The 22,957-nt window shown below is 42.4% G+C and overlaps 1 protein-coding gene across 6 annotated transcripts in view; it reads left to right on the top strand.

The window, feature by feature from the left end:
* Nucleotides 1-22,957, top strand: part of TRAF3IP3 (TRAF3 interacting protein 3) — a 210,113-nt gene that overhangs the window by 105,807 nt on the left and 81,349 nt on the right. The window contains exon 1 of one of the 6 annotated variants that reach the window (XM_077295025.1): nt 4,113-4,271. The exons of 3 other annotated variants lie outside the window; for them this stretch is intronic. The gene's annotated coding sequence lies outside the window, so the exon portion shown is untranslated. Of the gene's footprint in view, nt 1-4,112; nt 4,272-17,947; nt 17,968-18,513; nt 18,601-22,957 lie in introns of those variants that run through there. 2 more of the 6 variants (XM_077295029.1, XM_077295027.1) reach the window with 2 other exon arrangements.

Genomic DNA, 22,957 nt, shown 5'->3' with positions numbered 1-22,957 from the left:
CCGGTAACCACTGCTGCAACCCTCCCATGGACACCAGGCCGTGGCGTCGCCCACCTAAGCACGAAGGGACCCTGCTCAGGTGCACGCCGTACCACAATACCCCACCTCTGCCGACACCATGCCTCCTGTGACCCTGCTCTGCCATCGCCAGCCCTCAGGTAAGATACTGTAAATTCGGACAATAAGACGGACCCCCATCTTATAAAAAAATCTTTTTTTCTGCAATTTTCACCCCAAATTTGGGGTGCGTCTTGTGGTCCGGTGCGTCTTATAGTCTGAAAAATACGGTAACTATTAAGTGCCACGACCCTCATGGGTATACTATCTGTTAAGTGCAAAATCTTTATCCAACCCCCGCGGGTTACTTTATTTTCTCCATTTTATTCAAAAGTGCATCAGGATATCAGCTACTCACTATCGGCTATAGATAAAACACCATTCTAACTAAATTTAAATCTCAGCTTTCATTACTATTAACTATATTAACTCTTTAATATATTAACCATCTATCTTGCAACATACAAGTCTATCTGTCAAAGTACAACGATTAAACATCCCCTTTAAGGGTTCAAATAATATTCAGGTCCTTGTCTTTTTGAGGTAGTGCTTATGTATCAATCACATTAATATTTGAGTCAATCAATAATGTTATAACAGCAGGAACGAAGCGAGGGACCCGTCATTAACCCCCAACGTTGGCTTGTGCGGGCTACAAGGCGTGTATCCAGACCTGGAATCCTGCCACGCCAAATATGTTTTTCTTCAGGTCTCTGTAAAGCAAAGCAACTTTCACAGCAAGATTAGAAACAGTCTCTTTAAAAGTTTCTTTTGTAAAACCAGTAGTAAGCACCTTTAAGAAGGTGCAAACTATATACAGTGGAAAGTTTTTGATCATGCACAGTTCATGATTCACAGTTCTTTATGGCAACTTGTGTAAAACATAGGATCCCTTTAACATGGGACCCCTTTAAGTGGTAACCCTGGTCAGGTTTGTGAACTTTTAACGGTAGCAAAGAGTTAACAGTCAACTATGTACAGTCATTTTTCAGATTTGTTTGGTTCTGTTATAGCAGTAGCCAATGTACCAGCCGGTATCGAACACTTCCTGGCCTGGGAAGGTGGATATCGGGATCTTCTTCTGGTTCCAAATAAACGTCATGGGTTTGCCTCTCCTGTATGGTCAAGTCATTAGCTGCTGTCAAAGTTTGGGTAGCTTGAGTACGGATGTCAGCGATTGCAGTTGCCACAGCAGTTGTCTCAGTGGTGGTGATTATGCAAACAGTGGTAGTAGTGTTGGTTTGGGGAGTTGCAGGCTCTGTAACTTGAGGAGTAGTGGTGGTATCAACTTTGACACTAGGTGGCGTTGTGGTGGGTGCGCGTTTCCTAACATTTCGAGCGCACCAGCCCTTTTCTTCCCGGTGTCGGGTGTAGGTCACATGATCCCCTCGGTACAGATCCCGTTCAGGATGTCCCTCCTGGAGATGAGATTCCACATCACTGCGGGTGACATAGACCTTTGTCAGCAGCCTGGATTCCTGAATGAAACCCAAACCCCTTTTAGGGTCAAAGGCCACTACTACACCCCATCTTGCTGGGCCTTTGTCACTTCGCTGGGTGTTATGGGTCTGCACTTTGCGTTGGGCCTCACTCCCTTTGTCCTCCTTCCATTTTAGTACCAGACGTCGGTTATATTCCTTCCAGGTGAGGGCTTCAATATGGGACCCCTCAGGTTGGGCCTCCCCAGACCCGATTGGTTCTGCTCTCGGATTGTCCCTTTGAAAAACTACCTCCTCAGGGCTCACTTTCAGCAGTATGCCTATGGGTGTTGGGAGCGGGCCTGTCAGCGTCTCGTCATCGGTGGTAATAGTCGCTGGAGCGAGGTTAGTGACTGGAGGAAGAGCGGTCACTGGAGCGGGATCGGTCACTGGGGCAGGGTCGCTTTCTGTACCTGCGTGTGATGTGGTTCCACCGATGCTCCGCTGATGAGGATGCTGGAGTCAGCTGCTGCCCTGTACTGCAACTCTTCCAGTGCGATCTTTCTGCACAGGGCCAACTTCCATTTCTTCCCTGCGGTCAGCTCCATGTCCAGGAGCTGGCGGCTCAGGATCTCCACCTGCGGCTCCAGGAAGTCCAGATCCTCCAGCAGCGGTGATTTCGGGTCCTTCTCCGGTGGCTTGGGATGGTTCCGGGTCACTTCGCTGGCGTTCAGGTACCCGCTGGTTGCCATCTCTTCTTCCGGATCCACGGCCACACGTGCACGCTGCTCCTCCATTTCTTGGGGGCGGGGCTCCTTTTTCTCCTTGTTCCTGCCATTGCAAATCAGGAGGCGGACCTCTTTGGCAAACGGGCATATCCTCGTCGAGTAGTAGCAGTTGTAGGGGGCGTTCATCACTGTTCGCGCCACTTAGGTAGTCTCCTCCCATGTTGGCACGCCCTTCTCCAGTGCTCCTCGTGGCGCTGCAATGGCAGCGGTTTTGGCGGTCTTTTACAGTGAACAGTCCCACAATAAAGTACGGTTCTGGCACAGTTTTTAGGCTGCCATACTGCCTATGGCTTCACATAAGGGTCTCACAGATGTGGTGTTTCGCTCTCTCTGTCCCCCATATAGGATAGGACAAAACCCGTATGACTGGTGACTTGAGCCTGTTTATAGGGTCTCTTAGATAACCCGGCTCTGTAGGTGTCACCGTGCCTCCTGGGTGTAGGTGCTTACAGGTAACCTGCAATTAGCTATCCTGCCGGTCTCTGAAATAAGGCATAGAGGTCCTTACTCCCTCGGTGTTCTGGCTACCGGGGTTTTGCACCTCAGAAGGAGGCAGCCTGAGCGGGGCTGGTCCCCTTCTGGTATCCTCTCCTTTGCTTCGACTTCCTTCACACTCGCTGCAATACAATTCTGCCTTTCAAATTCTCTTTCTGGGAGCTGCAGCTCTGAGAGCATGCACAGCTCCGTTGTCCCTCTGTCCTCCTCAGACCACTGTCTGGAACTGACTGAGCTGAGCTCAGCCAGCAACTAACTAACTTTCCCTACAGACTACCAGTTATATCTATTTATGGGGAGTGACCTAATAAATAGGAGCAGAAGCTCCCCCTGGTAGCCTGGAGTATGAAATGTGTTGCATGTTTGTGATACCTGGATGCAGTTATCCTTTCTTGCCTCCAAACGTAGCCTCACTCTCCTCGGGAGGAAAGCGACACTACTGCGTCGACCAGGACCCTGGGGCGCCACACTTGCGAGCAGGGCCTTCATTCCTCTTGGTATCTGTTTTGATCTGTGTTTATTGTTATGCTGTAATGTCTATTGTCTGTACAAATTCCCTCTATAATGTAAAGTGCTGTGGAATATGTTGGCGCTGTATAAATAAAAATTATTATTATGGGCGAGAGGCATACCACAGGTTAGGAGCATGGGCCAGAGGCATACCACAGGTTAGGAGCATGGGCCAGAGGCATACCACAGGTTAGGAGCATGGGCCTGAGGTATTTCACAGAGGAGCATGGGCCAGAGGTATACCACAGGTTAAGAGCATGGGCCAGAGGTATTCGACAGGTTAGGAGCATGGGCCAGAGGCATACCACAGGTTAGGAGCATGGGCCAGAGGTATACCACAGGTTAGGAGCATGGGCCAGAGGTATACCACAGGTTAGGAGCATGGGCCAGAGGTATACCTTTAAGAGCTCTTTATCAGATTACAATGATAGCTGATATCACTTTGTAAATATTATCTATGAAAAATTGTTCTAGTTTTAGAATATTTTTTCATAAAAAACTTTTAAACATATTTATGTTGATCAATTTAATAAATTCCAGTGGTGGCATGGGTAGAATGGTCGGAAGAGAGCAGCACAACTTTACTAAGCCCTTGTCATATTTTCTATACTAAAGAAACTTAAATAACACAAATGCCCAATTAAATAACTTAAATAACACAAATATAATAAAGAAACTTAAATAACACAAAAAACCCAAATGCTGGGACAAGCATATCTCCAACATGTGTTCATTAGCTCAGCTGGCAAAAAAGGAGTTAATGTAATTAAAAACTGGTAGTATCACCTCAGCAAAAGAACTGAAAGGAGGAAAGAGTAGGGGAGAAGAGGCGGAAAGTCTGAATCTTGTGGCTTTCTTAATTTCCTGTTTAAACAAATGCACACTACAATGTGAGGAGAGCGAGGTGTAAAAGTGTCTTCTGCAGACATCACTAGGAGCCCTGAGAAGCACATCTGTATAGAGAGGCTGGACCTTGAATCCATTACTTCACTGAGCAGTGCAGGTAACCATGAGGTGTCCTTTATAAGGGGTTTATACGGTACAATCAGGGAGGTGGAGCGGCTGGTGCTATTCTGGAATGGGCTGGACTCTTGCTTTTCTACTTCTGTATTTTCATTTTCTGTTATGACAGAAGAGCCGGTTGATAAATTCATGACTGCAGCAGAAAAACAATAGAATTTAAAGAATGTTATAATCTGCTGCAACTCCGAAAAGGAAGACGACATCTGATGTTTTCTGTGGTTAAATGGTATGACAGACAGGTTGCATGACGTCGGTAGCAAACCTTAACTGACCAGTATGGCCTGTTGTGAATATATGCAATTTTTTGGAGCACATATCACATATTATGGAATTGGAAATATTACACCTACTGCATTGACACCCCCTCCTAATAAATGATGTCAGTGCATAAGGTAATACGTATAAAGCACAGCTTGAATAACATTTATTTCTTTAAATCATTTTGCAATAAGGGCATTATTTTTCCTAAGAGCATATATATACTGTATCTATTATGGTGGCTGCAATTGCCCGGGTAGCCACATGCGGCTTGTTGGCTTCTTTTCTATGGCTCCTGACCATGCAGGCTGATGATAAATGTTTTCCGTATTCCCATAGCTAAATATGCCCTGATTATCATAGATAATTGCACGATTGAGTTCTCCAGTGCGGATCTCTTCATAGTGTTCAAATATAAACGAAGTACAGAAAGGTACAGGGGCATGGAAAACAATGTGCAGTATTAATATGATGCATTGTGACTGGCCCATGTGTACGGGCACTGCTTTAGCCATAACTACAGTGGCATGGAAAAGTTTGGGCATCCCTGGTCAAAAGTACTGTTATGGTGAACCGTTAAGCAAGTAGAAGAAAAAATGATCTCTAAAAGGACCTCATCACAGCTTACAGCAGGCTTCTCAGTGTGTGAGGCGTATAATGTCAGATAGCCTGATCTCCTGGTCTAATCTCCTGCATTAATATGAATTTATATGAAAACTTGACACTCAGAAGTATGCAGTAGAAATTATGAAGTTTTATTGAAGCAATCCAATAATCAAAAGTATATTAACATTTGGGCCCTAAAACATGTTTCTGGCCTTCGTTAGAATGTAGTGGACTGCCATGGATTTCAGGTGCACATAGGAAAAGTGCTGTAGTGAAATGACCGCAGCCACACGTGGAATGGCGCTATACTACCTTACACTTTATAATCTCCTGCAAGAGTTATTGTGAGAGGCAGTACAGCTGAATTTAGCTGTGCTACATTACAAACCCTTCTATCAGGCCTTTTCCTTTCGTAGTAAGATCTCCTATGCTTTACTGTCCATGTTCCCATACTGTCCAGAGATGTGTCAGTAATCACACTTATGCCTGCTGTGAAAGGCATCTAGTAATCACTCTTTCAAAATAATGACCTAAGGAGATAATGAAGTGAACTCAAGAAATCCCATAAATAGTATTTTATTAGGTATACATACAATTAAAATATTAAAATCACTAGATGCCTCACAGAAAGGGATACTTTATGGGCCTACTCAAGATCATACACAGTAAATAGCGCACCGTGTGAAAAAGGAAGAGTCAAGTGAAAGAAGTTCTCTAATCACCAACTACTCAAAACCATATGCATAGTGTTAGTACAGCCATAATATTATGACATAAAGTACAAACACATATGAGATTGTAATAGTAATAGTTGAAGGTAGAAGCGATGATAATGCTTGTACAGCACTGCGGAATATGATAACGCTATATAAGCATATTCATGAATAAATATCTTATTATAAGTAGCTGCTACTGTAGACATGTCTAAGGCCTAATGTCCCTCCACTTCAACACACAATTTTCCCTACTTCATCAGGGAGCGTGTCAAGGAAGGGGACGATTGCATAGTTAAATACTGTGAGCCACCCAATCAAAACAGATCATGTGATATGGAGGGAATATTTCACTCACTGAATGATATCAGCCCTTATCCTTTTATAGCAAAGTCCCCTCTGCTGTACTGCTCCTCATCCCACACTGGTGGTTCAGAGATGTCGGTAATCACGTTATGTCTGCTGTGCTCAGGCATCTTGTAATCACTCTGCAATGACTGACCTGTTCTGAATTATTTCTGTGTGAAATGTAATGACACTCTGCTCTGATCTCTGCAGAGGGATTAAAAGTTAAGCATAACACATACTGTATAAGCATGATACTAACACTTTGAGCTCATTTCTGGACAGACAGTGTGAGGTAGGGACAGTACAGCAGAAGTGACAGTGCTATGAGAGGAGGGGAGCTGATAAAAGGGTTTGTAATGTGACACTCCTAAACTCAGCTACACTACCTCTCTTCCTACATTAATGCAGGATGATAGACTAGGAACTCAGAGCTGTACCATTATATCTCGCACACTGAAAAACTTGCACTAAGTTATTGTGGGATCTATTCTTCTTACTTTTGAGTGTTCTTGCCTGCTTATGATTAGCAAAAGGAACAACGTGGGGGCATTAAAGAAAGCCCATATAGAAGTGTATATTATGCCCATAAATATTTTACTAAACAATATAAAATATAAAATTTCAAGTACAGCCAATATAAATAGTCATAGCAAGGCGCTACATAAATTGCATGGATACACGTTGAAATTAATCCAACAAATTAAGATTGTCATGGTAACATAGGTTGCAGGACAGAAAAAAGTTATTAGACAAGAGTATACTGAGTGTGTCATATGAAGTGCCTTACTGCTCAAAGATATTACAATTACTATGGTGCTTACATGCATTGTAGCTGGTATCAGAGTGTCCCTACGAAAGTATTTGATAACACCAACTTAGACATAAAGTGGTGGTCCAAAACCAAAGGTGAATTTCATACAGAACGTCTATTTATTCATTAATCAATTTAAAATTCCATTCCCTTTCTACCCTAAATTCCTATCTTTTTTTTTTTCTTACTTTCAATGATGTTTTGTTTAAGAACCCCCATTGCATGCTGGGATACTCAAACGTGACATCATCAGGGGGCCGGGGCTCCTGTCACTCCGCAGCTGCTGTCCCAACTCTGAAACGAAGTGTCACAAATGAAGTCTGTTTCGGGGGCTGGTCTCTGTTCTCCCTGCTTGCTGTGTTCTCTACTTTTCAACGCGCACTTACTGTGCACTTTCTTGCCAGCTCATCACTTCTTTTTAGATCTGACGAGGGAGCGCAATGTCAGCGAACATTCAAAGAAATATAGCCGATTATGGACCAGAATTGACAACCAGTGCATGCTCAGTTAAACAGGGCCTAGCACAAGCACTAAAACTGATGACACTTCATTTCAGGGTGGGGACAGTAACTGCAGCAGTGACCGCAGCCCAGGCCTACTAAAAACGTCCTGTTTGAGTATCCCAGCATGCACTCAGGATTCTCAAAGAAAATATTGGGGGAAGTAAAAAAAAAAAGAAGGACCGTAGAGTGAGAGGGACCAGTAGGAAATTTTTAATTATTAAATTAAATAGATAGACATTTAGTGTTAGATTCAACTTTGGTTTTAGAGCACCCTGTTAACAAAAATTTACTAAGTAGAGCCAAATAGTGTGATTGTACATATTCCTACAACAAAGAGGAAAAGTAAAAAAAATTCCACTGTGCATCCACTAGTACAGTATCCCAGCTCCTATGGGAATGGAGCGGAGGTCGATCATGTGCAGGTCGCTACCTTTATTATGCGCCAAATACCAGCCGAGCATATCACTCAGCTATCTTTGGCTCTCCAATTAAGAATATATAGGGGATGGCTTCTAAACTTGAGAATTGCTCTATAAAGGGCAAAATGTTCAGACCAGTTTATTTTGAATGGTACATAGCCCAAAGGCCACATTCACACATTGAGTATTTGGTGAGTTTTTTACCTCAGTATTTATAAGCCAAAACCAGGATTGAAACAATCAGAGGAAAAGCATAATAGAAACACGTCACCACTTCTGTATTTAACACCCACTCCTGCTTTTGGCTAAATACTGAGGTAAAATGCTGATCAAATACTGAATGTGTGCAAGTAGTCTTATTTAAATCGTATTTTTAGTGTAAAAAAATCTGGTGCTGGGTTTGCCAGAAATCGATGTATCTTCCATCTATCTCCTATGTCTCCATGATTTTGATTGTGACCATTAGGCTGCATTAGAGTCCAGTCTTTTTGCTAGTACATTTATGGGAAACTTTAAGTTAACTAAGTAGCTTCCATATACACAAAATATTTTGAATTAAAGATATTCACAAATCACAATACAACATTTGTATATTATTAACCAATTCCCAACATATTGTACATGTCAGGACTTAAACCCAGCAGCTCTTGTGCACCTGTTGGCAGCACACTGAGTTCCTGATTGATTCAACCTAAATTTGAACACCCTCTTTAAACCTGGCATTTTACTCCCTTCCTTGCGAGATTATTGTTTTCAGTTTAAAACTTCCTAACAGCCTTAAAATTCACCCTGTGTTCCGTGTATCCTTGCTCAAGCCATTCAATGAGAACCTATTTCCAGGAAGAACTCATCCACCTCCTCCACTGTAGATAAAATTCAGGACCTGAGAAGATTTAATGAAGACTACAATATTTAGTGCAATGGGGGGGGGTTTATCAGAGACATCCTCAGAAGCCTGAGAAGCCAGCTCCTGAGATGTCCAGAGGCCACCCTGGAAGGAGGGGAGTACTGTCAGGACTCAAACCCAGCAGCTCTTGTGCACAAGGCATCAGCTCTTCCCTCTGAGCTATTCAGCTGGCTGGATAGTTCCGTGCTAACCCAAAGACTTGTACCTGTGTTGGTTCTGATTGGTTCCACATTCAGTTCCTGTTTTTCTCCACCCTGATTGAGCATCCTATTTAAACCTGGCATTGCACTTCTTTCCTTGCAAGATTATTGAGCTACCAGCACCAGCCTCTAGTCAAGCTTCCTTTCATCTGCTGCTTTCCTCAAGATTCTACTGCTGCTTCATGGCTATCCCTGACTACGCTGCATGCGGCTTCTTAAAACTACATTGCTAGTTATGTGAACCGACTTCTTGGCTTTCCCTGACTACGCGACGTGCTGGTCATTATAGCTACATTGCTGCTCTTGTGTACCGACTCCTTGGCTATCCCTAACTACACTACCTGCTGGTGCTGACACTAGTGGTTGCAATACCACTACTCCAACCCAGGTTAGTCAATAACAGAATAATCTCGCACACATAATGGAGTCTGTTGCAGCCCAACTGAGACAAGAACTTCAGAATTTTGGGGCCACATACCAAGAAAAAAATTTAAGTTGCAATCTCAGGTGTTGGGTCCGCAAAAAGAAATTATTGAGTTACAGAGGCAACTTCAGGATTTGCACAACTGTAGCCCAGAATCATATGCACGCATGGCGCTTCTTCCAAAGTTCAGTGGGGATCGTTATCATTTACAAGTAACAGGAAAAAGGTTTTGTTCACCATTAACCCCTTCCCGACCCATGACGCCACGTAGGCGTCATGAAAACCCGTGCCAATCCGACCCATGACGCCTATGTGGCGTCATGGAATGATCGCGTCGCTGCAGAGCGGGTGAAAGGGTTAACTCCGATTTCACCCGTTCTGCAGGGACAGGGGGAGTGGTACTTCAGCCCAGGGGGGGTGGCTTCACCCCCCCGTGGCTACGATCGCTCTGATTGGCTGTTGAAAGTGAAACTGCCAATCAGAGCGATTTGTAATATTTCACCTAAAAAACTGGTGAAATATTACAATCCAGCCATGGCCGATGCTGCAATATCATCGGCCATGGCTGGAAAACCTGAAGTGACCCCCCCCACCCCACCGATCGCCCCCCCAGTGCTCCGTTATGGGGTCCGGTCCCCTCCGTCCTGTGCTCCGCTCCCCCGTCCTCCTGCCCGCTCCCCCCCTGCTCCTATGTCACCCCCCCGTGCTCCGACGCCCCCCCCGTGCCCCGATCTCCCCCCCCCCTTATACTTACCGAGGCTCCCGGTGCCCGTCCGCCTCCTCCATGGGCGCCGCCATCTTCCAAAATGGTGGGCGCATGCTCAGTGCGCCCGCCGAATCTGCCGGCCAGCAGATTCATTACAAAGTACATTTTGATCGCTGTGTTCTATCACAGCGATCAAAATAAAAAAAATAATAAATAAACCCCCCCCTTTATCACCCCCATAGGTAGGGACAATAATAAAATAAAGAAAATATTTTTTTTTCTTTTTCCACTAGGGTTAGGGTTAGAACTAGGGTTAGAACTAGGGGTAGGGTTAGGGTTAGGGGTAGGGTTAGGGTTACGGGTAGGGTTAGGGTTATGGCATGTGCACACAGTGCGGATTTGGCTGCGGATCCGCAGCGGATTGGTAGCAGTTTTCCATCAGGTTTACAGTACCATGTACACCTATGGAAAACCAAATCCGCTGTGCCCATGGTGCGGAAAATTCCGTGCAGAAACGCTGCGTTGTATTTTCCGCAGCATGTCAATTCTTTGTGCGGATTCCGCAGCGTTTTACACCTGTTCCTCAATAGCAATCCGCAGGTGAAATCCACACAAAAAAACACTGGAAATCTGCTGTAAATCCGCAGGTAAAACGCAGTGCCTTTTACCTGCAGATTTTTCAAAAATCGTGCGGAAAAATCTCACACGAATCCGCAACGTGGGCACATAGCCTTAGGGTTAGGGTTGGAATTAGAGTTAGGGTTGGAATTAGGGCTAGGGTTGGAAATAGGGTTAAGAATAGGCTTGTGGTTAGGGTTATGGATAGGGTTAGGGGTGCGTTGGGGTTACAGTTGTGGTTAGGGTTGGGATTAGGGTTAGGGTTGGGATTAGGGTTAGGATTAGGGTTGGAATTAGGGTTACGGGTGTGTTGCGGTTAGGGTTGTGGTTAGGGGTGTGTTGGGGTTAGGGTTGTGATTAGGGTTATGGCTACAGTTGGGATTAGGATTAGGGGTGTGTTGGGGTTAGTGTTGAAGTTAGAATTGAGGGGTTTCCACTGTTTAGGCACATCAGGGGTCTCCAAACGCAACATGGCGCCACCATTGATTCCAGCCAATCTTGCGTTCAAAAAGTCAAATGGTGCTCCCTCCCTTCCAAGCCCCAACGTGCGCCCAAACAGTGGTTTACCCCCACATTTGGGGTACCAGCGTACTCAGGACAAACTGGGCAACAACTGTTGGGGTCCAATTTCTCCTGTTACCCTTGCAAAAATAAAAAATTACTTGCTAAAACGTAATTTTTGAGGAAAGAACAATTATTTTTTATTTTCACGGCTCTGCGTTATAAACTTCTGTGAAGCACTTGGGGGTTGAAAGTGCTCACCACACATCTAGATAAGTTCCTTCGGGGGTCTAGTTTCCAAAATGGGGTCACTTGTGGGGTGTTTCTACTGTTTAGGCACATCAGGGGCTCTGCAAATGCAACGTGATGCCCGCAGACCATTCCATCAAAGTCTGCATTTCAAATGTCACTACTTCCCTTCCGAGCCCTGACGTGTGCCCAAACAGTGGTTTACCCCCACATATGGGGTACCAGCACACTCACAACAAACTGGGCAACAAATATTGGGGCCCAATTTCTCCTGTTACCCTTGTGAAAATAAAAAATTGCTTGCTAAAACATCTTTTTTGAGGAAAGAAAAATGATTTTTTATTTTCACGGCTCTGCGTTGTAAACTTCTGTGAAGCACTTGGGGGTTGAACGTGCTCATCACACATCTAGATAAGTTGCTTGGGGGGGTCTAGTTTCCAAAATGGGGTCACTTGTGGGGTGTTTCTACTGTATAGGCACATCAGGGGCTCTGCAAATGCAATGTGACGCCCGCAGACCATTCCATCAAAGTCTGCATTTCAAATGTCACTACTTCCCTTCCGAGCCCTGACGTGTGCCCAAACAGTGGTTTACCCCCACATATAGGGTACCAGCACACTCACAACAAACTGGGCAACAAATATTGGGGCCCAATTTCTCCTGTTACCGTTGTGAAAATAAAAAATTGCTTGCTAAAACATCTTTTTTGAGGAAAGAAAAATGATTTTTTATTTTCACGGCTCTGCGTTGTAAACTTCTGTGAAGCACTTGGGGGTTGAACGTGCTCACCACACATCTAGATAAGTTCCTTGGGGGATCTAGTTTCTAAAATGGGGTCACTTGTGGGGGGTTTCTACTGTTTAGGCATATCAGGGGCTCTGCAAACGTAACATGATGCCCGCAGACCATTCCATCAAAGTCTGCATTCCAAAACGTCACTACTTCCCTTCCGAGCCCCGGCATGTGCCCAAACAGTGGTTTACCCCCATATATGGGGTATCAGCGTACTCAGGAGAAACTGGACAACAACTTTTGGGTCCAATTTCTCCTGTTACTCTTGCAAAAATAAAAAATTCTGGGCTAAAAAAATATTTTTGAGGAAAGGAAACACATTTATTATTTTCACTGCTCTGCGTTATAAACTTCTGTGAAGCACTTGGGGGTTCAAAGTGCTCACCACACATCTAGATAAGTTCCCTTGGGGGTCTAGTTTCCAAAATGGAGTCACTTGTGGGGAGTTCCTACTGTTTAGGCACATCAGGGGCTCTGCAAAAGCAACCTGACGCCCGCAGAGCATTCCATCAAAGTCTGCATTTCAAAACGTCACTACTTCCCTTCCGAACCCCGACGTGTGCCAAAACAGTGGTTTACCCCCACATATGGGGTATCAGCGTACTCAGGAGAAACTGGACAACAACTTTTGGGGTCCAATTTCTCCTGTTACCCTTGGGAAAATAAAAAATTGTGGGCTAAAAAATCATTTTTGAGAAAAGAAAAATTATTTTTTATTTTCATGGCTCTGCGTTATAAACTTCTGTGAAGCACTTGGGGGTTCAAAGTGCTCACCACACATCTAGGTTAGTTCCTTGGGAGGTCTAGTTTTCAAAATGGGGTCACTTGTGTGGGAGCTCCAATGTTTAGGCACACAGGGGCTCTCCAAACGCGACATGGTGTCAGCTAATGATTGGAGCTAATTTTCCATTCAAAAAGCCAAATGGCATGCCTTCCCTTCCGAGCCCTGCCGTGCGCCCAAACAGTGGTTTACCCCCACATATGGGGTATCATCGTACTCAGGACAAACTGGACAACAACATTTGGGGTCCAATTTCTCCTATTACCCTTGGGAAAATAAAAAATTCTGGGCTAAAAATCATTTTTGAGGAAAGAAAAATTATTTTTTATTTTCACGGCTCTGCGTTATAAACTTCTGTGAAGCACCTGGGGGTTATAAGTGCTCACTATGCATCTAGATAAGTTCCTTGGGGGGTCTAGTTTCCAAAATGGGGTCACTTGTAGGGGGATCTCCAATGTTTAGGCACACAGGGGCTCTCCAAACGCGACATGGTGTCCGCTAACGATTGGAGCTAATTTTCCATTCAAAAAGTCAAATGGTACGCCTCCCCTTCCGAGCCTTGCCGTGCACCCAAACAGTGGTTTACCCCCACATATGAGGTATCGGCGTACTCAGGAGAAATTGCCCAACAAATTTTAGGATCCATTTTATACTGTTGCCCATGTGAAAATGAAAGAATTGAGGCTAAAAGAAATTTTGTGTGAAAAAAAGTACTTTTTCATTTTTGCGGATCAATTTGTGAAGCACCTGGGGGTTTAAAGTGCTCACTATGCCTCTAGATAAGTTCCTTGGGGGGTCTAGTTTCCAAAATGTGGTCACTTGTGGAGGAGCTCCAATGTTTAGGCACACAGGGGCATTCCAAAAGCGACATGGTGTCCGCTAACGATGGAGATAATTTTTCATTCAAAAAGTCAAATGGCGCTCCTTCCCTTCCGAGCCTTACCATGTGCCCAAACAGTGGTTTACCCCCACATGTGAGGTATCGGTGTACTCAGGAGAAATTGCCCAACAAAATTTAGGATGCATTTTATCCTGTTGCCCATGTGAAAATGAAAAAATTGAGGCTAAAATAATTTTTTTGGGAAAAAAAAGTACTTTTTCATTTTTACGGATCAATTTGTGAAGCACCTGGGGGTTTAAAGTGCTCACTATGCTTCTAGATAAGCTCCTTGGGGGGTCTAGTTTCCAAAATGGGGTCACTTGTGGGGGAGCTCCAATGTTTAGGCACACGGGGGCTCTCCAAACGCGACATGGTGTCCGCTAAAGATTGGAGCCAATTTTTCATTCAAAAAGTCAAATGGCGCTCCTTCCCTTCCAAGCCCTGCCGTGCGCCCAAACAGTGGTTTACCCCCACATATGAGGTATCAGCGTACTCAGGACAAATTGGACAACAACGTCCGTGGTCCAGTTTCTCCTTTTACCCTTGGGAAAATAAAAAAATTGTTGCTAAAAGATCATTTTTGTGACTAAAAAGTTAAATGTTAATTTTTTACTTCCATGTTGCTTCTGCTGCTGTGAAACACCTGAAGGGTTAATAAACTTCTTGAATGTGGTTTTGAGCACCTTGAGGGGTGCAGTTTTTAGAATGGTGTCACTTTTGGGTATTTTCAGCCATATAGAACCCTCAAAATGACTTCAAATGTGAGGTGGTCCCTAAAAAAAATGGTTTTGTAAATTTTGTTGTAAAAATGAGAAATCACTGGTCAAATTTTAACCCTTATAACTTCCTAGCAAAAAAAAAAATTCTTTCCAAAATTGTGCTGATGTAAAGTAGACATGTGGGAAACGTTATTTATTAACTATTTTGTGTCACATAACTCTCTGGTTTAACAGAATAAAAATTCAAAATGTGAAAATTGCGAAATTTTCAAAATTTTCGCCAAATTTCCATTTTTTTCACAAATAAACTCAGAAATTATCGACCTAAATTTACCACTAACATGAAGCCCAATATGTCACGAAAAAACAATCTCAGAATCGCTAGGATCCGTTGAAGCGTTCCTGAGTTATTACCTCATAAAGGGACACTGGTCAGAATTGCAAAAAACGGCAAGGTCATTAAGGCCAAAATAGGCTAGGTCATGAAGGGGTTAATCTCCTGACTGATGAGGCTCTTGCATGGGCCTCGCCTTATGTGGAAAAGTATATATATATAAATAAATAAATAAATATATATATATATATATATATATATATATATATATTTTATCCTCTTGATTTCCTTCTCTTTTTTTCATTCCTAAAGAAGAAATAGTAAAAAGTATGTTAGAAAAACAATTTTTAGATAAAAAATCTGCAAAATATTGTGGTTTTGTTTACTGTGGTTTTATTTACTATGATCTTTGACATGTCATGTGACACTGGCGCCATTTTTTGAATTTTGGACTTGTTTATGAACTGCCAAAAATGTATCGATATACATTCTGTGTGGTATCCTGATGAAGGAGCGAGCCAGGGTGCTCAGAAACGCATTCAATAAAGCCACTTTTTTCATTGGACTACCTATCTGGACTTCTAATTTTCTAAGCGGCGCAGAGAAGAATCTACCCCTATATCCCATTTTTTTTACTTTGGTTGGTCACGAGGAGACCAGTGGATCTGCAGCAGCTTACGTTTCTATGAGCCTGTGTTAGGGCTCAATCTGGTGAGTAAATTTGAATAGAATTTATCGCCTTATACCCAGATAAGACCCTATTGCGCTTTTATTTCCTTCCAGCATTTTACTGATGGATTTACAATTCACACTTGATAATAACATTGCAAGTAGGATTAAATCCATTCCAATCGATATTGAAACTATGGATGGATCACCTTTATCATCTGGACCTGTTACTGATGAGACAATTAAACTTGAAATTTGTATTGAACCAAATCATCATGAAGCGTTTAGTTGTCATCTTATTTCATCTCCAAAATTTCCAGTTATTCTAGGAATTCCCTGTTTTTTAATCCATAACCTGTCTATCAACTGGGCATCAAGGACCATTACCTTTTCCTCTGAGTACTGTAAAAACAATTGCCATGCTAATTAGGGTTGATCGAATAGCTTTGGATAAGTGCTTATCCGAATAGCTGTAACACTTACTGAATAGTTGCATTGGTATTCTGGATAACTGGAGCGCACCCGATCATCAGCTGCTCTGCGCCACAGTTGCATGTGTCGCACAGCCGTGATACATGCAGCTGCGGCGCTGAACAGCTGATTAACGGGAGCTCTCCAGGTATCCGGGTTACCAATGCAGCTATTCGGATTAGCACTTATTTGCAGCGATTTGAATAACCTAATGCTAATGTAGCTGTTTACAAATTAATTCAAGTATCTGAGATTTCTCATCATAATTATGATAAACTACCACCTCAGTACCAGCAGTTCAGTGAGGTCTGCAGTAAGAAGAAAGACGATCAATTGCCTCCTCATCGTCCTTACGACTGTCCCGTTGAATTACTTCCTGAGCATCCATTCCATTTGGGTGAATTTATAATCTTTCTGAGCCAGAATTGAAAGTACTAAAAGAATATGTAGACAAAAATTTTGAGAAAGGTTTCATTCAACCTTCTTCTTCACCAGCTGGAGCACCCTTGTTTTTTGTAGAAAACAAGGACTCAACCCTGCAGCCACTTATTATAGAGAAATAAATAAGATTACCAATAAAAATGACTACCCACTCCCCTTAATTTCTGAGTTGCAGTAGGGACTGCGTGCTGCCAAAATTTTACCTAACTCGATCTAAGAGGGGCTTATAATCTCATATGAATTTGCCCAGGAGATGAGTGGAAAACTGCCTTTGGAATTAGATATGGACATTTTGAATATCTAGTTATGCCTTTCGGACTTGGCAACGGCCTTGACACCTTTCAACACTTCATTAATGATATTTTTTGAGATTTCTTGGATCGATTTGTTGTTGCTTATCTCGGTGACATTCTTTTATTTTCAGATTACTTGGGGGAGCATCGCAGACATGTCCAGTTAGTCCTGGATTGTCTACAGGAGAACCTTCTCTATATCAAACTCGAAACAGGTGAACAAACCAGAACTGAATTTCAGGGAAATATCATCTCCCTAGAATGTCTGAGTATGGATCCCAATAAAATCAGAGCGGTAGTTGACTGGCCTACTCCAAGAAATGTAAAAGATGTTCAGCGCTTTATAGGATTTGCAAATTTCTACAAAAGATTCATTAAAAACTTTTCAAGAATCATTTTACCAATTACTTCACTCACAAAGAAAACCAAAATGTTTTTCTGGTCTCCAGAGGCACAAGTGGCTTTTGACAAACTAAAGACACTTTTTACTTCTGCACCATTACTAGTCTATCCAAATCCTGAACTGCCATTTGTTGTCGAAGTAGGAGTTGGAGATAAAATACAGCTTCGTCCATGTGCATTCCTTTCTCATACCAAGTCACCTGCAGAAAAGAACAATGACATTGGAAATAAAGAACCTTATACTATTAAAGTCGCCATTTTCTGAATGGAGACATCTTTTGGAAGGGGCCAATTATACGGTGACTGTTGTTACTAACCACAAAAATTTTGACTTTATCTGTACAGCTAAGAGGTTGTCTGCAAGACAAGCACGTTGGGCCTTATTTTTCTCCACGTTTTCTCTAGGTTCGTTTCCTTGCGAGATTATTGAGCTACCAGCCTCTAGTCAAGCTACCTTTCACCTGCTGCTTTCCTCAAGATTCTACTGCTGCTCTGTGGACAGACCCCTGGCTATCCCTGACCACGCTACGTGTTGCTCCTTAAATCTACATTGCTGCTCCTGTGTACTGACTCCTTGGCTATCCCTGACTGTGCTGCCCCTAGTGATTGCAATACCTCTACTCCAACCCAGGTCAATCCATACATGAACATCACATATTGTGTGCACCTAGCCACTGGATATTTTATAAATTTAAAATCACTGATGGCCCAACCTCTGAGATGATGAGCTATTCCAAGAAAAGGGGTTCCAAAGTCTCCTCAGTAGTGCACATGCGTGACCACCACTCCATTAACTCTTGTAGGACCAGAGGTCGAATAGGTGATGAATTAATACATCCAGTGGGACAACCAAAGTGCAGATCTACCTTTGTGCGATTTGTTGCATGATATTCCAAATTATTACTGGAGGAGGCCAAGATCTTACTAGACACTGCCATGTTTCTAGTTTGGGTGCTCATAGGCCAGCGAGGGACTGGTGCTGATGGGGAATTTAAAAGGTGAATATTGGTGTTTTCTCATATGGAATTGACTTTTTTTTAATAGTTTGTTGGTAAGAAACCTCCAAAAGTTCCCACAACTTCTATACTGAAAATTATCAGTAATAGCAGTGCTAAGAAACTTACAGATAAAATTGGCTAAACACATTCCCATTGCTGTCTGTTGTACAGAGATAACAGTCTCAGAGGACCTTGCTGAGTGTCACTGTCTCTACTAGTCGTCACAATTTCTCATAAAGACTCTGCACAAACCTCTCACTATTGGGGTATGTATTTTATAATCACTATCATAATAGAACATAGTTTTATCTTCATTCCTCCCTTTACATTTTTAAGGCATATTTACAATTTGACAGATGGTTAATTTTGTCCTGATGTTCTGTGTTGGTAATCACAGTAAACTAATGTTTGAGCAGATCAGTTTTAACTTATGCTACAGAAAAAAAGAGGACAGAAAAGTATCGCGTCTGTATGTAATGGTCGTCTCCAAGCCGACATCAATTGGGGCATGGCTTCTCCTTTTATTGCAGCCTTGTGGCTGATAAAGTAGAAATGGAAAATCGCTGCAAATTATATTAGGGCACATTTATAAAAAAAAAAACGGTTCTTTAGCATTGTAGAGCCAATGTATAAAATGACACAGTGGCGTCAGTAAAAGCACCAATTAAGTTAAACTTAGTCTTAAAGGTTTTTAAAAAAATAAATACATTTTAATTGCAGTAACCATAAAAATCATTAATTCAACAAAGCCAGTTTTAATTAATGCAATAAATTATTAATAACTGACAATATTGTTGGATAATATTGGATTCTCTAGTCACAAGTGACTCACTTGCCATAGACTTCAATGCAAGTAAATGCGACTATAATTTGTATGCACCTTGTCTGCATTTATAGAAGAGACCTTCTATCCAATGTAATAACCTATTTGCCAACCTTTGAATTGGTTCTAGCTTTTCAATATACTTTTTATCATGTGGATCCCAAAATGGGATTGCATATTCTAGATGTGACCTTACGAGTGATTTATAGAGGGGTAATAATACCTTGGTATCACAGGATTTCTATTTATGCACCCTAAAATCTTGTCTACTTTTGCAGCTCCTGCCTGACCTTGAGTACTTACTTGTAACCAGGATATGCAGGTGCTTCTCCTGTTCTGTAGTCCCTACTATATTTCCATTTAAAGAAAACCTGTCATGTAAAATAAACACTATAAATCTGCAGATATAGGGTTAATCTGCAGGTTAATAGCGTTCTAAACGTGCCCGGTGCCCAAAGTGAGAGCCCAGCTGTGAGGAGAAAATTAACTTTATTCTTCCTGGAAGCCTCAGGCTTTCAGTTATGTGTGCGCCAATGTGGCTTCAGTCACTGCTCAGTGCATAGTGAGTGACAGCTGTAACTGCACTCCCACTATTGACTGACAGCCGGCTCTACTGCTGAGTCAGCTGTCAATCAGTGCCGGGGAGAGGTTACAGCTGCCTCACCATATGCACTGAACAGCGACTGAAGATTCGCCGCCCCACCCCTATGACTGAAAGCCTGAGGCTGCAGGGAAGAATAACATTTATTTCCTTCCACAGCTGGGCTCTCAGTTCAGGTGCTGGGCAGCTTCAGAATGTTATTTACCTGCAGAGTAACCCTATATCTGCAAGTTAATAGTGTTTTTTACATAATAGGTTCATTTTAACCAGTTTTTACCCATCTGCATACAGTTTCCCTAAGTCCCCGCTTCTGAAGCTTCAGTACAAGGCTGTTATGTGGTACAGTATCAAATTATTTTGCAAAGTTCAAATATCTCACATCAATTGCATTACCAAAATCTGTGTAACAAACTAATTTTATTGGTACTTTTATATGTGGTATATAAAGTTATCGATCACTTTTTATTACATTCTTTATGGCTATGTGCACACGATCACTAAACGCTGCAAGTTAGACCGTAGTGTCCAATACGCAGCGTCCAAATGTTACAGCATAGTGGATGGGATTTCAAGAAATCCCATGCCCACTATGCATGCACAGACGCCCGCGGCTCACCCATGGAGTCCGACATGTGGCGCATCTTTCCAGACAGCAGCATGTCTATTTATCTTTTGGCCAAGATATGCAAGATCACAACCCAACGTCAAGGGTCCTCACGCTTGCGAGTCCTAACACTGAACTTAATAGCAAAGCCACAAAAGAGGACTGAAAATCCTCCAAAAATTCAAGAATACAGCTGAAAAGGGGCTTCATCGCTTACATGCTCTGGTTTCTGAGCAAATGCCCTACAGGATGTAGCCAACCCATGTAGCAAAGATGTCGGCAGCACAGGTGCAAAATACTAAATAGACAGCCACTCTTTTATACAGAGGTGTTCACATGGGATGCATTTAGAGAGTGCTGGTCAGCCGCCTGATTGAACAGTTTGTGTGTGACTAATAGGCTGTGATCCAGACACTATGCATTACCTGCATGTGAACAGCACCCTATACGGGCCTTTATTGTGTCAACATATACCAAGCAGTCACCCCCTCCATTAATTGGTAGGCTGTGAGTGGCTGTCTATTTAGTGTTTTGCTAACATCTTTGCTACATGGGTTGGCTGCATCCTCTAGTGCATTTGTTCAGAGACCTGGTCAGAGACGCAAGCCTCCGCAAGATAAATGTCACCCATACAATGTATTGGACGCCGTGAATCCGCACGGGTCAGTAAACACATGCAGATTCACCTGCATCCAACAGTCGACAGCGCTTTGGACGCAGCGGACATGAACTGCATCCAAAGCGCTGCCAATTCTTTATAGGCAAAGTGAACTACAAAAAAAGTAATTCTGAATGTATTTTTTTTTTTTTTTTAAACACCTTTCATTGTTAGGTATAATTGCCATGTTATTATTATTCTGTGGTTTGATACAATCCTTGACAATACCAAATGTATTTGTTTTTTTGATTAACTACTTTTGCCCCCCAAAATTGCTTTAAATAAACAAACAAAAACAATATAGTTTGCCATACTTTTAGTCTGTCAAGTGCCTGGGATGTTCCTATATGAAACTGTCGCCCATCTACCACAGAAATACACTGTGTTCCAAATTATTATGCAAATTGAATTTAAGTGTCATAAAGATTTAATTGTTTTGTTTTTCAAATAAACTCGTGGATGGTATTGTGTCTCAGGACTCAATCGATTACTGAAATCAATCTTAAACACATGTGATAATTAGTTTTCCAGGTGATTCTAATTAAAGGAAAACTACTTAAAAATGATGTTCCACATTATTAAGCAGGCCACAGGTTTCAAGCAATATGGGAAATAAAAAGGATCTCTCTGCTGCTGAAAAGCGTAAATAGTGCAATGCCTTGGACAAGGTATGAAAAAATTAGATATTTCACGAAAACTTAAGAGTGATCATCATACTGTGAAGAGATTTGTGACTGAAACAGAGCACAGACAGAGTTCATGCAGATAAAGGCATTATGAGGAAGGTTTCTGCCAGAAAAGGGATTAAGAGAGGAGCTGCCAAAAGACCATTACAAAGCAGCAAATAGTTATTTGATGCTGCTGGTGCCTCTGGAGTCCCTCGAACCTCAAGGTGTAGGATCCTTCAAAGGCTTGCTGTGGTGCATAAACCTAATATTCGGCCACCCATAAACAGTGTTCACAAGCAGAAATGGTTGCAGTGGGCCTAGACATACATGAAGACTAATTTTCAAACAGTCTTGTTTACTGATGAGTGTCGAGCAACCCTGGATGGTCCAGATGGATGGAGTAGTGGATGGCTGGTGGATGGCCACCATGTCCCAACAAGGCTGCGACAACAGCAAGGAGGTGGAGGAGTCATGTTTTGGGCCGGAATCATGGGGAAACAGCTGGTAGGGCCCTTTAAGGTTCCTGAAGGTGTGAAAATGACCTCTGCAAAGTAAATAGAGTTTCTGACTGACAACTTTCTTCCATGGTATAAAAAGCTGAAACATGACTTCAGGAGCAAAATCATCTTCATGCATAACAATGCACCATCTCATGGTGCAAAGAATACCTCTGAGTCATTGGCTGCTATGGGCATAAAAGGAGATACACTCATGGTGTGGCCACCATCTTCCCCTGACCTCAACCCTATAGAGAACCTTTGGAGTATCATCAAGTAAAAGGTCTATGAGGGTGGGAGGCAGTTCACATCAAAACAGTAGCTCTGGGAGGCTATTCTGACTTCATGCAAAGAAATAGAAGCAGAAGCTCTCCAGAAACTCACAAGTTCAATGGATGCAAGAATTGTGAAGGTGATATCAAAGAAGGGTTCCTATGTTAACATGTAACTTGGCCTGTTAGGATGTTTTGGAGTTAAATAGCTTTTTTGTTCAGTGAATGTGACCTCCTAATGCTGCAAATTCCACAAATTAGCATTTTCAGTTCTTTAAAACATATCAAATGTTTAGAAATTCTACTGTGCCTAATAATTTGGAACAGTGCATTTTGAGTTTTTATTCATGTTGGAGATTATACTGTTATCATTGGGAGGTTTCTTCAATAAAATTTGATGTATACTCTAACGGGTGATGACTTTTATTAGACTGACTGTCATTTGCACCAACCATTTAGGAAAATCTGAGAAAAATATCATTTGCATAATAATTTGGAAC

This window comes from Ranitomeya variabilis, chromosome 3 (genome assembly GCF_051348905.1).
Source record: "Ranitomeya variabilis isolate aRanVar5 chromosome 3, aRanVar5.hap1, whole genome shotgun sequence".
In the NCBI taxonomy this organism is placed as follows: domain Eukaryota; kingdom Metazoa; phylum Chordata; class Amphibia; order Anura; family Dendrobatidae; genus Ranitomeya; species Ranitomeya variabilis.
This window is presented reverse-complemented; position numbering and strand designations above follow the sequence as displayed.